At 43.3% G+C, this 17,337-nt stretch overlaps 1 protein-coding gene across 5 annotated transcripts in view; it reads left to right on the forward strand.

Annotated features, from left to right (window-relative positions):
* The first annotated feature begins 569 nt into the window (after nucleotides 1–569).
* SCRN1 (secernin 1) overlaps nucleotides 570–17,337 on the forward strand; it is a 61,084-nt gene continuing 44,316 nt past the window's right edge. For 2 of the 5 annotated variants that reach the window (XM_081079843.1, XM_081079841.1), the window contains exon 1: nucleotides 570–901. The gene's annotated coding sequence lies outside the window, so the exon portion shown is untranslated. Of the gene's footprint in view, nucleotides 929–17,337 lie in introns of all 5 variants that reach the window. The other 3 variants (XM_081079845.1, XM_081079842.1, XM_081079844.1) reach the window with 2 other exon arrangements.

Below are 17,337 nucleotides of genomic sequence, written 5' to 3' on the forward strand. Positions count from 1 at the left end.
AAGGATGGTATGTCCTGACTACTAATGACCTGGATACCAGCATTCACAAACACACACACACACACACACACACACACACACGTCACCTCTCTGTCACTAACCCAGGTACGGAATCTTGGCTTTGCTACTTGCTGTGTGACTTTGGGCGAGTTACTTAACCTTTTTGGGCCTCCTTAGCCACATGCCCGGCATAGGGTCTGGCGTATCAATAACGCACAGATGGCACCTTTAACAGCAGGGTGTTGGCTTGGACTTGTGAGTCAACAAGTACCGGACACGTTTCTCCGTGGGGAAATCTTGCTTAGGCTCCAAGGCGCGCACGTAGCAACCAAACGGCAGAGCCTGGTAGAGCCGCCCCGAGGCAGCAGGTCCTAACTCTTTCAAGCCCGGGCTTTCCCTTTAAAGACAGCTGCAACCCCGGTGGTGATTAAGAAATAAAAATCGAGCAGAGCCCCTTCCTGCCGCCAGACCCGCCCTCGCGGCCGTTCCTCCGCCGCCAGACGCCCTCCCCTGCCGGGCGGAGCGCGGCGCTGCGGTCCCGGGTGGGAGGAGGCGGGGGTGGGCCCGGCGGTCACGTGAGCGGGCCAGCTGTGAGCCGGGGGGCCGCGGGCGCAGCGCGGGGAGCCTGGGGAGGGGGGAGCGCCGGGCCGCCGCCTCCGACGCTGCAGCTGCGGCCCCCGATGTCGCCGCAGTGATCCGCGCGCTGGGCGGCCTCCGCATCGGCACCGCAGAGCCCAGCCCGGAGCCCGCCGCCCGCCGCCCGCAGGCGAACCCGGCTGGCAGCACCGGGAGCGCGGGGCGTCCTGCAGCCTCTTCTCCCCGCAGGTCTCACGCCACTTCGCCATCGCGGTCCCCGGTGCCTGGTCGCCTCCCGCTGTCCCTCCGAACCCGCGGGTAGTAGGTACTGCCCGGGGCCCCATCGCGGCGGGTACGGGCTGGGGCCGGCTGGGGTCTCTGGGGGAGTGGGGGGCTGGGGGCCTGGCCCGGAGCTGGGGTGGCGCGGGCGTGTGGGCTGCGGGGACGCAGGAGAGGGACGCCCCCCCCCAGGGCGCGGACGCTGCAGCCTCGTCTGAATCTGTCCCGGCTCTCCACGCCTCAACCTCGTCTTCCCCCCATTTGCCTTTAACTCTCACGACCCCCCAGGCTGCTTTTCCTGTTTCCCCTTCCTGATGTCTAAGTTGCTGCCCCGCTGGGGTGTCTGCCCGGGTTTCGGGGCTCACGGGGGCGCAGCGCGGGGGCGGAGCGGGCCTGGCACCTTCGGGGCGGGTAACGCACCTGCCGCGCTCGTGGGCTGGCGTGAACGCGGTTGCCCCGCGGGGCCGCGGCCCGTGGCCCGGCTCTGCCCCCGCGTCCACGCGGTCGGCGATCCGGAATCGTGGGGGGGGGGGCCTGCCCTCCCCTTAAGGGCTAATGCGCGGGCTGTTGCTCTGGTCCACGCGGGCCGCGGGACTTGACACAACTTCCCCTCAAGCCACACCCTGGGCGAACCTTCGGGATGCAGGATGTCGGGCAGATTGACGCGATGGCGCTGGGGGCACCTATTGGTGACAGGCACTCGTGCACCTCGGAGCCGATTCTCCGCTTCAGTGAGCCTTTGAGCCCTCGGTTCTCTGGTCTGTCCCGGCGCCGATTATTTGGCGACGTCCCTCGTGAGGTCTGAGATGAGTGTGGTCTGCAAAGCAGGAGGGACGCTTGAACTTCAGAGAATGGATGAGAACTCAAATTTAGGGGTTCAAAATGTCCGCTAAACAAACCCCAGTACACCGAAGGAAGCTGGTAATTTGCTGTGACTGAAGACCGAGTCAGGGTTCTGTTAAATACGACGGGGCTTTCTGGATGTGCTGTTTAATGCTGGCTTGCAAGTGTCTTGGATTAGGTTGTGGCAAGCTTCCATGTGGGGTGTGTGTGTGTGTGTGTGTGTGTGGTGTGTGTGTGTGTGTGTCTACTGTGTTCCACGCCTGACCAGATCATGCATCAGTTGCAGAGAAAACCTATGTTAATTCAAAATGGCAGCATGAAAAATCAGGCCGGGCGGAAGCAGCAGAGATCCCAGCTAACGTCCCCAGGACTCAGGCCTCAGTGAGGAATCTGTGGGAGGGAAAGCTCTCCTGGGTGTTGTTATAGCCAGCTCCACGGGGAGGGAGTAATTCTTGCAGCAGGTTAGATTTTAGGGTGCTGTAGGATCCTGAGGAGGTTAAGTGGGAAGTTTAGGGAGCTGTAATTATTTTCTCTAACTTATCAAAAGCTGGTGCAAAGACCTAATTAAAACTCTCTGATTCTGAACTGAGTGTATCCAGACTCCACTGAAGTGGATTTATGAGGCTGCTGATGTCTGTTGGATGCATAACTTCAGTGTTGTTTTGTACCTACAAGTGGCTCTTAGAAGAGATGGGCGTCTAGGGTAAACGTCATCCAAGAACACTACACATGACAAACACCAGGTTCTTAGAATAAGTTTCTTTGCAAGAACTGATCTAACACCATGAGCAAGCATCCAGGCACCAGACAATGGTAAATTCTTGAAAGGTGACTCATTTTAGGATTTTTTTTTTTTTTTGAACAGCCTTTCTTTCCCATTTCACTGCTGTACTGCCGGCCATCTTCTCATTTAGGAAGGGGGAGATGCATGAGGAGATAAGTGTTTGGGGGTAATGGAACCGAGGAAGATTAGCATAAAGGTCAGGAATGATGATGCTGGAAGCCGCCCCAGAGAGCACTCTGTTGTCAACCCCCTTTTTACAGCCTGGGAGGCCCAAACCAGCGGGGTGCATGGACCACACCCAAGGTCATATAGCTGGTTGGCCACTGGCAGTGAGGACCCAAATGCAGGTGTGGGTCTCCCACGTTCAGGATTCCACATGCTACCTTTCAAAGCCCAGGGGGAAGGGCAAACCTATCATTTTTAGGGTGGCAAACAGAGCAACACAAAACCAAACTGTAGCATGAATTCAAAAATCTGTAGGTATTTAAAGTAAGTGACCTCACCTTAGCTTCCTAATTCAAGACCATTTAACTCCTTAAGCTGTGTGTCCCTCATGGTCCCATTCTCTAGTGACTAAACTGCTTCTGTTTTTAAGTACCAAAAACATTGCTTTAATCATAGTCTTTGAGGTGAGACATGCATTTTCTGGTTAAAAATTAGTAGCTTTTGAATGTGTCTAATTTTAAGTAAAAGAAAATAATAGGCCCATTTTAAAATCACTTCGAAGCAGCACAGAAGAGAGAGGCCTTCTCTATAATTTGAATTTGAGTTCTCCCAAGTGATATACATATACCAGTGACCCCAGAGCTACTAAAACAACAGTAGAAATTGTGCCCGGGTTAGTATTTGTGCAGAGGTGGTGAGGACATGGAAAATACGTCTTTTGGACATTCTGTGCTGTCAGCCCTGTGGTCTGCAGAGGAGAAGGTTGCGGGGGCCGGGGGTGGGGGGTGTTGCAGACAGCAGGGAGAATAATTTGCCAGGGTGAAAAAGATCGGAGCTAAGTATGCTAGATATGTTGAACTGAAGACAGAGCTGACGCCACATGTGCCATTAAAAAAAAAATTGCATTAGGGCATGAATGGGAAGATTCATTCACTCAAATTCCCCTGATATGCCAAAGATATTTAAAAATCACAAGCTTTTAAAATACATAAACACATGCACTTTGTATTGGAGATCAATAAAAAGTATACATGAGCCAAAGTTACCTTTTTTAAAGACTCATGATCCCTTTATCCAGAAATAATCAATCAACATGCAAGTTTGGGACCCTTTACGGGCGTGGCAGCCTAGGTCGGAACTGTCCTGTTCAGTAGCCACTAGCCACTAACCACGTGTGGCTCTTGAGCACTTGGAATGTGGCTGGTCTGAATTGAGATGGGTTTTGAGTGTAAAATACACATCGGGGATCAAAAACTTACATGAAACAATGTAAACTAGGTCAATAATTTTTACATTGATTATATATGGAAGTAATATTCTGGACATATTGGGTTTAAATAAACTATATTACTAAAAATAGTTTCACCAGTTTCTCTTTACTTTTGTAGATGTAGCTGCTGGAAAACATAAAATTACATATGTGGTTGGCACCTGTCCTCCATCATATTTCTATCGGACTGTGTGGGTCTAAGTCATTAACAGAACGCGGAGGTTGGTTGAGGTGTGTGATCCTGTTCGTGGGACAGGAAAAGCAGAGTATGTGGTGATCCAGGAACAGGAGTCAATGGCAGTGGGGTTGCCAGAGGTTCCAGTGGTGGGACAGTAACGAGGTGACGAAAGGGCAGTACAGATATTGCACAAAACGTGGAAGGTGACTTCCACGTTCTGATAGGTCTGGTTTCACAGACACATCAAACACATCCAAATAAGATGCATGCGTCTCATGGAAAGAGCGGTTCCCAGACTGCAAGTCAGGGGACCTCGGTCCTTGCTCTGGTTCTGCCTCCAATTAGGGGTGTGACCTTGAGAAAGTCACTCATCAGTCTCCTTCTTTTTAAGGTGGGGTGAGCAAGAGCTGTCCACCATCTTTGCCACATGGTTTCTGTGGGAGGAGATCTGGCATCAGAACACAAGGGATTATTAGAATTTACATTACTTTATTGCAACACCACACACCGAGGTGGCTTTCTCTTCTACACTTGTGCAGACACAAGTGTAGAGGACAACAAAAGACCAGCCTTCCTCGGGTTCTACCAATATAAATGCTCTAAACATTTACATTTTTGAGTAATAATTATTTTTCGATTAGGAGTGAGATGAGGATCTGGACAGATTTCGTTCCCATGTGGGGATCAAACTGGCAACCTTGGTGTTACTGGCACCACATTCTAGCCAACCAGCCACCCCTATTCTGTCTATTCTTGCATCAGTATCAAACTGTTTTAATTATTGAAACTTTGTAATACCCCTTACAATATCATGCAGGGCTTCAAACTTCCTCATTAGTTTTTATTTCTGAAACTTCTTGGCTAATCCTATATATCCTTTCCAGATGAACTTCAGGATCTTTTTTTTTAAGATTTTATTGGGGAAGGGGAACAGGACTTTATTGGGGAACAGTGTATACTTCTAGGACCTTTTTCCAAGTTAAGTTGTTGTCCTTTCAATCTTAGTTGCGGAGGGCGCAGCTCAGCTCCAAATCCAGTTGCCATTGCTAGCTACAGGGGGCACAGCCCACCATCCCTTGTGGGACTCAAGGAGTTGAACTGGCAACCTTGTGGTTGAGAGCCCACTGGCCCATGTGGGAATCGAACCAGCAGCCTTCGGAGTTAGGAGCGTGGAGCTCTAACCGCCTGAGCTACTGGGCTGGCCCTTCAGGATCATTTCTGTCAGGTTATATCCAAAATTGATTGCTGCCTAGTGACTTCATGGGTTAATTTAGGGAAGACTGACACCTCTGTATAGCATTGGGTCTTCCCAGCAAAGAAGAGTATGTTCTCTCTTATGTCCCCATAAAGCCCTACAGTTTTCTTTATTGAGGATTTGGACATCTCTCTCTAGTAAAGTTGTTGGAAAATGGGCAGAACCCCTGTAAAAAAACAAAACAAAACTAAATAGGCTTAGAAAAAAGCTCAAGACAAGCCCTGTTCTTGGTTGGGAAGATGGAGTCAGGGCAGCCTGGTGGTTAAGAGCCTTTTGGAGCCTGGATTTCTGCTCCACTGCTTTCTTGTGATATGACCCTGGGCAAGACTTAATTACTCTTAACCTCCATTTTATCATCTTTAACGAGGGGATAATAATACCTGTGTGATATGGTTATGATGAGGATTAACTTACTTTACATATTATTTATATATACTATATATTTATGTGTTGCTTAGGATGTTATTAAGCACACAGTGAATGCTTAATATCTAACATAAAATGTTAGATTTGATGATTTTCATTATTTTAGTTATCTCTGTTAAATGAGTCTACCAAGCCAGTATAATTCCAATCACAGGCCTAGAGGGACTCTAGAAACATCTTGCCAAAAATTTTTTTAACGTTCAACTTGGGAAACAAAGGTATAGAACAACCAAGAAATGTAGGAAAGAGTTACTGGGATAGGTAGGATCTGGGCTCACTTATCTCTGAGGTCCGTCGGTTGGCACCTTGTACCTACCCTGTACCAGGTGGTAGGCATATCCTTTTCCCTCATTGTATGTGTCCACCCTCACTCTCATACCTACCCTAATCTAGACCTTACATGGAATAGTCTTTTTAGTAACTCTTACGGATGGCTATGGAGCTCTTGTCAGTGGAAAGAATGGGATAAAACTAAAGGCACCCATTCCCTTTGTGACAGGTACACTGCCTGAGAACCCAGAAAGCAAGAAGTCATGCAGGTGTCAGTCGCATCCACCTGTCCCCCCTCCCTCGGGGGATGGCAGCAGCATGACCCCAGTGTGGGATGGATGGTCGGGAACTAAACTGGATGGAATGTCAGGTCACCCAGTCTGGGTGACTGGAAGGGGAGGGAGCGGGGGCCTACAAGTTTAAGTCTCACCTGAAGGAGAGAGAAGTTTGACATGGTTAATGTTGTCCCTTCTTCTTCTGTTCTTAATGGTTAAACATTTCATTGAAATCTCCCATGCTTAATGTACTCCGCTAAGGTGAGCTAGACATCCTTGAAACCTCCTGTAAGCATTTTTGATCGTTTTAGGTAGGGTTACTGGCCTCCTCTCTGGGTTGGGTATGTGAACGCCTCTTATTCTACCTGATAAAGACCTTGAAAACGTCTTTTTAGCTCCATTTCCTCTTGGTTTGAACAAAGTGCTTGTAGGTGGTTAGGGGCTCAAAATACGTGCTGGTAATTCATCTGACTTCTTAAAAAACTTAATTAAAATGTAGTGATCAAAGGCTCTTCTGAATATTTTTTTGCTTCTTTCAAAGTAAAACCTTAGTGTATTTTTAAAATTTACTTTGAAGTGCCCCAGTGACCTAAAAGAATTAAATGTCTTAAAATGTCCTTCTTAAACACCAATCCGATTTTTAAAATAATTAAAAGTCCAATAATGTGAACTTGCTATAAAGAAATTTAAAATGACATAACTAGACAAAGTAAAATTTAAAGTTTCTATCTCTATATCCCACCCTTACTCCCACTCTCAACTCTCAGATACTAATCCTTCTAGGTCCCTCCCTTTCTAGCTATCTATCAATCTCTCTATCTATAGTATATACATATATTTACACAAGTGTATATACACACAGAAATATGTTCATATACATATATTCATATATATGTATAAAGGTTCCTTTTGGTAACAAAATGGGATACATTTCCTAATGGTAAAACACAGCAAATGGCTCTAACATCAATGGACATTTACAGAGTAGTTTTTCAGTTCATTTTGCTAGTAGCTATAAAGGAACCCTTTGATTACTAGCAAGAGTTAAATCTTATGACTTGATTTCTTCTATAGAAATGAATGTTGAGCGAATTTTTTACAGGGACAGAGTGTAAACCACCATTTTAAGAATTGGAAGATTTTTTAAAATCCAGGTTTACAAAGCTAACAGGCACACATCAAATCCCTTTAATGGGAAAAGGGCAAAATAGTGCATTATTTAGACAGGAGAGGAAAACAGATGGTGGGAATAGGAAGGTCATAATTCAGAGCAACCTTGCCAAATTAGTGGACACAATACCGTAGCAGCAATGTTAAAAAATGAGAAAAGAAGGAAATGAAAGGACGCTTGGTGCAGTCTGCTCAGTAGCTCCCAGATCTTTCCCACAGAGAATAATTTGGGCAGCTAAGCACATACCTGCCTATTTCACATATTCTTCTTCCTTTATCCCCATTATCATTATATCCTCGGAATCCTGATCTTTAAGAACAAGTTAAAGGAACAACCCCTTTTTTTAATGTGTCTCTTTTTCAGACACTCTGCATATATTATCTCATTTAATCCCCATAACTATGTGTGGTAGACAGCATGACCACATTTTACAGATGAAGAACTTAGTAAATGGAGGAACTGCACCCAGCATCTGGGTCTATCCGACCCTTAAAAAGACATAATGTAAGCTCTTAGATTATCCTGACTGCACAGGTCTAATGTACGAGTATATCATTGTGAAACCGAGTCATTTTCTTTCTTTCTTAACACTCTATGAAAGATGGAAAACTGTCTTCCAACCTGCCACGTATTAGAAAATGGCTTCCTGACAATGTACTTGATCTGACTATATTTTTCTAATTTGGTTAGCTTGAGTGGAAAAAAAGAACACTGCTTGAGCTGTTTATGCTTTCCTGAATTAAAAAAATGATTTAGGACTGTTTGAGTCAGCCAATAGTAAGAAGAATTTGCATGGTGGTGTTCAGAAAGAGTCTTACATTCCCCTGCTAAGGATAGGTCAGGCTCTGGGATGTGTTTTAAAACTTGAGGAAAGGAGGTTAGGCAAAGCAGAGGGAACCAGGGCTGCTTCTTCCCCAAGGCATTAACATACCAGCCAAAGTACAATCTCTCCCTATCCCGCCTGCCCCAGTATCCTTCTTCAAAGAGGTATCTGAGACCCAAAGAAGTTACTCACATGTAAAAACTCCAAGAAAACATTCCTTGTATTAGATAAGTCCAGTGCTATTTCTATCCTTTCAAGAATTTTACAGATCTCATCCTGTGCTTTATTTTTTAAAAGTTACTTATTATAGGAAGTTTCAAGCATACACAAAAATAGAAAGAACAGTACAGCGAACTACTGTGTACTCAGCACCCAGCTCCAGCCATTTGCATTGCATCACCAATCCTGTCTCATCTGGGCTCCCGGGATTCTCCTGGATGTCTTTCATTCTATCATCTCCCATGGGAATACTTCAGCATGCATCTCTAAAAGGGCTTTTACTTTTTTCAAACACACTTATAGCTAAGAAATTAATTCTAATTCCTTAATATCAAGTAGCCGATCAATGTTCACATTTCTCCAGTTGCTTATGAAATTTTTGTACACGTTTAAAAAAATAAGTCAGGATCTAAATAAGTTCCATTCATTGCAATTGGCTGATATAGACCTCTTAAGTAACTTTGTCTCTTAATCTTTTTTTTTTCCATGCCGTTTTTGATGTAGTTGTTGAAGAAATCAGATTTGTCCTGGAAGTGTCTCATAATCTGGATTTTGCTAAATGCATTCCCACGGTGACATTTGTATTCTCCATAAACTGATCATTAGAGCTACAGTTTCCATCATTCTAGTTTGAGTCTGTTTTTTTTTGTTGTTGTTGTATTTCTAGGACTTTATTGGGGAACAGTGTGTTTTTCCCAGGACCCATCATCTCCAAGTCAAGTTGTTGTCCTTTCAATCTTAGTTGTGGAGGGCGCAACTCAGCTCAAAATCCAGTTACCTGTTGTTCAATCTTACTTGCAGGGGGCCCAGTCCACCATCCCTTGTGGGAGTCGATCCGATCCGGCAACCTTGTGATTGAGAGGATGTGCTCCAACCAACTGAGCCATCCCGCCCGGGGAGCTCAGCGGCAGCTCATTATTTTCATTCTAGTTGCTGAGGATGGAACCCTCTGGCCCATGTGGGAATCAAACCGGCAACTCTGTTGCCCAGAGCTCATGCTCTAACCAACTGAGCCACCCGTCCGCCCCCGGTTTGATTCTTTAAGCACATTTTAGTCACACTTTGGAACGTGAGTGTGTCTGATGAGCTAGGTGCAAACCACTGGTGGGAGGGTGAAGGATCATAGTAGGGATTGGTACAAAACTGGCAAACCCCATCACCAGTGAGTAGTAGGAGGGAGGAAAGTGAACATTTATCGAGTGCCCACTGTATATAGCCACAGGACTCGGTACTTTTCATATGCTTTCTTGTAAAGACGAGTGCTATGTTGTGAATGGGGCTCGGTCCCATTTTCACATGCAGAAACTGGCTCAGAGAGAGTTTATAACCTGCCTATTTCTCACAGTTAATGGGTGGATCAGGATATAAACAAGGATCTGTTTGTCCCTAAAGGGTGTCATTCTCTCACCCCTGTACACACGGGGCCAAGTAGGCATTGTGAATAGCTGCAATCGACCTGACATTGAAAAAAGAAAACAATCAGTAGCCCCAGGGTGATGGTAAGTGGCACTGTCTCTGGCCTTGGTGTCAGGGAGTGGAAAGGACTGTGGAGAGGAGACTCTACCCCACTCCAGTCTTGTTGTCATGCAAGAACATAGACCCAGTGTTGATAGATCTTTGGAGTTTTCAAGGGAAGCCAAGTGTTTGTATTTCTATGGAAAAATGTCTAGATTATAAAATGTGATTTGCTATATTCAGATTAAAAAAAATGCAATCTATGCCAACATGCCAGGCCAAACCACACAAATGTGCAGCCTGCCACCCCTGTCCCATCCCATGCTGCTCGGAAGTATGTCAGCTGATGATTGGCACTGAAGACCGCAGGAGTTAACTGTCAGAGGTAGGTGTTGCCCTTGAAATTACAGAAAGGGAATATTAAGCAGCTCTTAAAAGACATCTAGTGACAATGAGGAATACCTTCAAAAGGTGAAAGCACATTTAGATATTGAAGGAAAAAAGCCAAATTTCTGAAGTCTGAACAAATCGGACCTTGACAAAGGGGCAGCCTTCATCTGGTACCTTCTCTTGTCCTTGTGATGATTGAGCCTTTACTGTGTCCCAGATGGTATTCTGAGCACTTCATAAGTATTTGTAAGTTTCAGCTCCTTTAAACGTCACCACAACCCTGTCATTATTTCTATTTATAGAACGGTGACATGGGGCTGAGATTCAAACCCAGGTTGACTCCAAAGCTTGCTTACTTCCTCAGTGTCGGTCTTTCTTCTGTTAGATAGTTCCTAACTCAAGGCATTGAATATTAGAAGCTGGAATTCACATAGATATGGATTGCCAAAGCTTTATGCTCTACTCTCTCGAGCTTTCAATGAAACACTTAGTAGAATCTTTCTTTCAGGCAGAGCTTGATGAGTCTGAGCTAATTTATGTGTCTTCCATCAGCGGGTGTTTACATGCCAATTTTCAGTTAGGTAATTCCTTCCCCACACACTTATTTATTCATTACTATTTCAATAGTAGATAAATGAGAGAAAAATCAATGTATAAGTATCATTTGTTCTGTTTTCAGTTTGGCAGGAATATCAATAGTTTAAAAAATATTTATCAATAAGTAAAATACTATAAGAAAATAATGTCTTCTTTGCTCTCCTGGAAGTTGTAGTCCACAGACATCGGATTTAAACTTCCATGGTACGCGCAGTAAAGCTGGGAGCTTGGAGAGGCAGGAAGCCTAGCTGGACATTTGCACAAGTGAAGGCACTCTGTCACAGTTATTTGCAAGACAGTTAAGAAGCCTACAGCTTCTAAAGACAGTCATTTCTCTGTCTCAGGCAATTGAAGGCTTTCTTATTACTGGATGAGGTGACTGATGAGGGGCACTCCGTAGCTTCATGGAGATAAAAGCCAGGGCGGTTTGGCAGGCAAGCGAAGAAAACCCCTACTTTGGCTCAGAGCATTCACGGCCTTCGATAACTGCTCACTGAACTTGAGGACAAAGACCTTTTCTCCCAGGCAGCTTCCTTCCTCCTGGTCTAGACATTCTGTAAGCAGTCTCCTAGTTACAGGGGTACAGCGCTCCAGCCCCCCAAGCCTGTACCCAGTCTCCTTTGATTAGTCAGAGGATGAACGTTGCTATAGATGCAGCTCCTGGGCTTATGAAGTCCAGGGAATGTGGAGTTTTAACGTCTTGTTCCCCAGAGGCAGTCACGAATTCTGAGAGGAGTTTGATAAGGAGGATAAAGATGGTTAGACATCGAGCATCAGTACGCTCTACCGTGGCTGATGGCACAATATCTAAAGCTGCACAGTCTAGCGCTGGAGTCTCTAGCCACATGTGTCTATTTAATTACAACAATTTCTTAAAAATTGTGGTAAAATACATGAAATAACATAAAATGTACCATCTTAACCATTTTTAAGCGTCCACTTTTGTTGCTTAAAATTTTATTCATATTGTTGTGCAACCAATCTCCAGAACATTTCATCTTGTAAAACTGAAATTCTATACCCATTCAGCATCACCCTATTCCCCAATCTTTCCCCAGCCCAGCCCCTGGCGACCACCATTCTACTTTCTGTCTCTGTGAGTTCTATCACGCTAGGAACCTCATGTAAGTGAAATTAGACAGTATTTGCATTTTGATGACTGGCTCATGCCACTTAGCATAAAGTACAGAGAAATATTCTGAACAAGTACATCTTAGGGAATGCCTGTCAGTTCACCCACCTATGGGAGTTAAATTGGAGTGTTTCATTCATCGGAACTGTTAGTTTATTGCTAACCTGGCAGGAATCCTAATGGGTGTTTAGTACAAAGAAGCCTTATTCAGTAGACCTACCCTTTAAGCCTGTTGCTTTTAAAGATTTTTGCTTGAGACCCACAGTCAGAGAGAAATGTGTTTCAACCCAGTACATACACACACTTACATGTGAATACCCGAACTTAAAGTTTCTTGTACCTACACTATGTGAGATGCATATACTGTATTTTCTAAAAAAATGCTACTTTTAAAAAATTGCTGATTTTACCTGCTAAATTGAAATCTTATCCACTCAGTTGATTTGATAACCCACGGAAAGGCTACACCATGTAGTTTGGAAAACAGTTTAGTCCACCTAGTTGCCTTTTCAGGCCTGTCATGTAACACTGCACCCCCCGCCCCCCACCTCTGGGTCCCCAGGGCTCAGCAAATGGCTTCAGAATGACTCCTCAAAACAAACAAGTGAAAAGAATAACCGTCATGGCGTTTTTTCTGGGTAAGCTCTGTTCACTGATTTTAATGCTGGTTCACATAGAGAGTAGTTATCATGGGAAATTCTTTACCAAACGGTTAGACTCTGTTTCTCAAAGCCAAAGATAAATGGTGAAAACATTTTATGCAATACGTCTCTGCATTAGCATGTGTGATTGGGAGTTAATTGAATTTTAGGTTATTTTTCTTTATGGAAGAAAATATGACATCTCATAATGCCGTATAAAGGGGAAAGGAGAAAAATCTTAAAGTGTTTTTTGTGATATGCATGAATAATTTAACAGTTCATAAAAATCCTGTAAATAAAAATTTCAAATAGCGTGTAAATAAGTTTCAAAATGCAGTATATAGATGTTAACTTGTTGAGTTTTATATATATATAAAAGTTTTATATATATGAGTTATATATATGTATATTTATATATATAAATATATATTTATATGTGTATAAAACTCATATATATATAAAACTTTTATATATATATGTATATGTGTATATATATATATATATATATATATATATATATATATACACATATAAAACTTTTTTCTAGTTTGAATATCTGGTATGTTAACCGGTATTTTGATAAATAATAAGAACAAAGTGAAGTTTCTTTCAGTCACTTTCAGAAGGATTTTGTCTGAGGCTCAGCAGAGAACTGACTGCCTGCTGGGGCAGTTTTTCTTTTCCTATAAAGGAGACAGCTGTAGGAGTCCTGTCCACTATTTGTGTGATAGTAATGAAAATTTGTGTACTCCTTGAATAACTGAATTGGGCAGACTATAAAACAAAACAAAAAGTAAAAGAAAGTATCATAGAATAACTATAATAACACTGAATAAAAAATTTCATCTTAAATATTACTCAAACAAGAATTTGCCAGTTGTGAAATTTTAGATGTGTCAGGACATAGAAGAGTAAATCTTTTTTCCTTTAAAATAAAATTCCCAAATTGGTAATGTCCCCTGGGTTTATTTTTTTAAAAATCAGTTTTGTGATTGTATAAGCATAAATATTTATAGGAAAATTGGAAATTAAAGGAAAAGATGAAAAAAGAAAAACCCAGAAAGAATTCAGTGGTCAGGCTACCACGGTTACTATTTGGAGCATATTTCCTTCTAGTCTTTTTCTAGGCACATTTTTACATAAGTAAGATAATTTATTTTGGACCCTCTCCCAAAACCATTTCTCCCATGCAATTATAAACTCTTCACAAACACATTTTTAATGATTTTGTAGTGTTCCACCAAATAGATGTAGCATACATTTTTAGCCATTTCTCTGATGTGGAACAATTAAATTTTAATCAGTGTTTCACCTGTGATGAAGACTTCTGTGCGTAAATCTTGCCCTTATTCCTGACCATTTCCTTAGGTTAGGAACATAGAAAGGGAATTCCTCAACCATCCCTTTATCTCCAGCTAAGGAACTGTCTCCTGCCTATTACCGTCAACTTCTTTAAAAAGTTATCTATATGCCCTGGCTCCACTTCCGACCTAAAACCTGGCTTTAGTGTTTATTGTGGGATGGACACTAAAATCCTTGGCGTGGCCTTCATGGCCCAGCGTGGACCAGCCTGTCTACCTGCTTCTCCAGCCTCTTCCCCCACTCTCCCTGGCCTCAGCCTTTTAAATTTTTTTGGCTCCTTTTCCTTTCTCCAGCCACAGGGCCTTCAAACCTGCATTTCATCTCTCTGAAAGAGTCTTCCTCCCCTGCCATCTGTCCTGGGTGTAGGCGGTGAGATACCTGCTTGGAGGAGATGGTTGGAGGTTTGAAGAGAAGTGAAGGTACCAAAGGTTTATTTAGGAGATAAAGAGAGGAACTGACCTGAGAAGTACAGAGATTTCCAGGTCGCAGTGAGGGCCACTTTCATGGCGTATGCCGAGTTAGGAATGTGAGATTTGCCTCAGGGGAAGTGGACTTGGCATGCAGGGCTCTGAACACCTTAAGCGTGCTTAAACTCAGCCTGGTGAGTTCAGTAGCTGCTTCCTAATGTTTGTTTTCTTCAGTCTTATAGAAGTTTGCTGCCTTCTCTTTGCTCATTCAATTTCTATGGATGACAACACATTTTGTCATTTGAATCAGTGGAGGACTTCACAAATAAGTATTTCTGGGATCATTGGAAAGTACAATGTGAAAATCTTCATGTCTGGGTTTACTGGGAAGTTATAACGCTGCTCTGTCCAGTAGGATTCCTACTACCCACATGTGGTTACTTTCATTTAAACTAAGGAAAGTTTGTAATAAAATTAAAAATTCAATTCCTCAATCACACGAACTACACTTCAACAGCCACCTGAGGCCACTGGCTACCTGTATCGGACAGTGGAGATAGAACATTTCCATCATTCTAGAAAGTTCCTTTGGACCTTCAGTGTGTAGAATGGTGATCCAGAAAAAATAAATGGATAATTAACCTTGACCGGTTTGCTGCTGGTTGTGATAAAGTTTGCATTAAAAAAAATAGGCATAAAAATTCTGCGCCCTCTGGCCTTCCCAATCATTCACAAAATTTACTGGAAAATTCAGCCTTCCTGGCCTCACATGACCCTGGGCTTCTGTGGCCTACATCTTCATCAAGTGACCCAGATGACTTCCTGACCAAGCAGATGTCCTGCCTGAAGGATAGGTGCGTGTCAAAAAAACCTGTGGGTTTTATTTCTTTTCGAGAGATACACCTTGTTAACATAACACCTGTGGATTTCTATTACATATTTTTAAAGATCAAATAAAGTAAGGTTCTGCTCAGAGATAGACACCAGTACTGTTGAAATGGCTCAACAATAGGGGAAGATGGGAAGGCATATTACATATAAGAGACATACAGACACAGGTAAAGTCATCCTTTCTCCATCTTATCTTCTTCTGGGTCTGTTATACTTTATTTGGCTGAACTAGCCTTTCTTCCCACTCCCAGATTCTAGGAACCCTCTATAAAGGCATTTTATCTTATAATTATTCTAGGTTTCTCTTACACACACAGAGCCTTTGTTTATCTCTCGGTACCCCTGAAGGCTGAAGATAATGCAGTTTTTGTGAAAATGAAAAAGGTTAAGGGGAAAAAGAACTGGAGTCTCTTTATCTTCCTGCCTTTTCTTTCTCACAAAGGGGAGAGGGGATGTTTTTCTGAGCTAGGAGGGAATTGTTTTCTGAGTTATGGGCTGCCATGAGCAATGCAATGAAAAACTCTGACAGCCCAGGCTGTGCAAATACAAACTAACTTGAAGTAGCCTGGTTGTAGACAAAGACGTTTCTAAACATAGAGTGTTGCCAACTCTGCAGTTTGCTAACTGCTCCAGTTATGAGGGAGGTGAATTGGTTCTGATGGGCTTGCTCAGCAGAAAATTTGAGCTGCTGCTGTATTTGAACAGTCAAAATCCAAATAAGATATCTAAGACTCATGTAACCTCCTCAGTTTGCAAAATGTGTTCTCTAGCATCATTTCGTTTTGATACTCATGATACCTGTGGGCTGGGGCAAAACATTGGCAGAAGAGAATACCGAGGCTCAGAGAGGTAAAGTGACTTGCTCAAGGTCACACAGCTAGTAGGTGGTGGGGCTGAGTGTTGAATCCCAGTCATTTTGCTGAGAACATTGCTTTACTTCTCACTTATATTTTGGATTTGTAAAAATAAAATGTATTTAAATTGGGTAACTGGTGGCACAAATATGATAATGTGTGTTGAGTAGAGGTTGAAGAAAGAGCAACTATAATTGGGTGGCATGGGTCCTGCCCTCAGGAAGCTTTATTTGAAAGAGTGGAAGCAGTACATTTATAAGCAACAAATGTACATTATCCTAGAACAAACTGAATGTGTTAGTGCTTCTGAATGCTAAGAAAATGACATAGTTCTTTATACAAGATTTTCTGAAACAAAGGGATTTTGAATCAGATCTTGACAGATATGCACAAAGAGGGGCATTCTAGCCAGGCACAGGATGTGGTGGTGAGAAAGAGTTATAGAGAGTCAGCTTCAGTTTGGTGGGGGGGTTAAGAGAATTGAATACTTGTTCAGTATTTATTGAAAATTTACCCTGCAGCAGACATTGTGCAGAGCTGGGTTTACAGTGGTGTACCAAAGAGACACAGTACCTGCTTTCATATTGCTTAGACTTTGGGGGGGAAAGACTAAGTATTGATTGTTGGTAATAAAATAATTTCACAGATACTTCAGATTTGATCATTTGTATAGTACAGTGACATAAATTAGAGTGGCATTTGAGCTGGTCTGTGAGCAGAAATTAACAAGGCAGCTGGTTTTGCTGTACGGAGCAGGGAAAGGAGTGTTCAAGAAAGAGAGCTCAGACTGTGCAAAGGCCCTGGGAGTATTGGATGGAACTGGGAAAAGGCCTGTGTGCTGGAGCTGAGAGAGTGGAGGTTACGAGTGGCAGGAGATGAGGCTGGGGAGGGGGCACCCGCTTGCTCAGACGTTAGTCTTTATTCTAAGAGCTGTGGGAAACCTGTAAAGGATTTTAAGCATGAATGACAGGGAAAAAAACATCCTTTTGAAAAGAGCACTTTGGCGGCCATGTGGCAAATGTTTTGGAGGGGAAATAACAGCAGTTATGGAGTAACCCCTTAGGAGGCTACGGC

This window comes from Rhinolophus hipposideros, assembly GCF_964194185.1.
Source record: "Rhinolophus hipposideros genome assembly, chromosome: 18".
NCBI classification, from domain to species: domain Eukaryota; kingdom Metazoa; phylum Chordata; class Mammalia; order Chiroptera; family Rhinolophidae; genus Rhinolophus; species Rhinolophus hipposideros.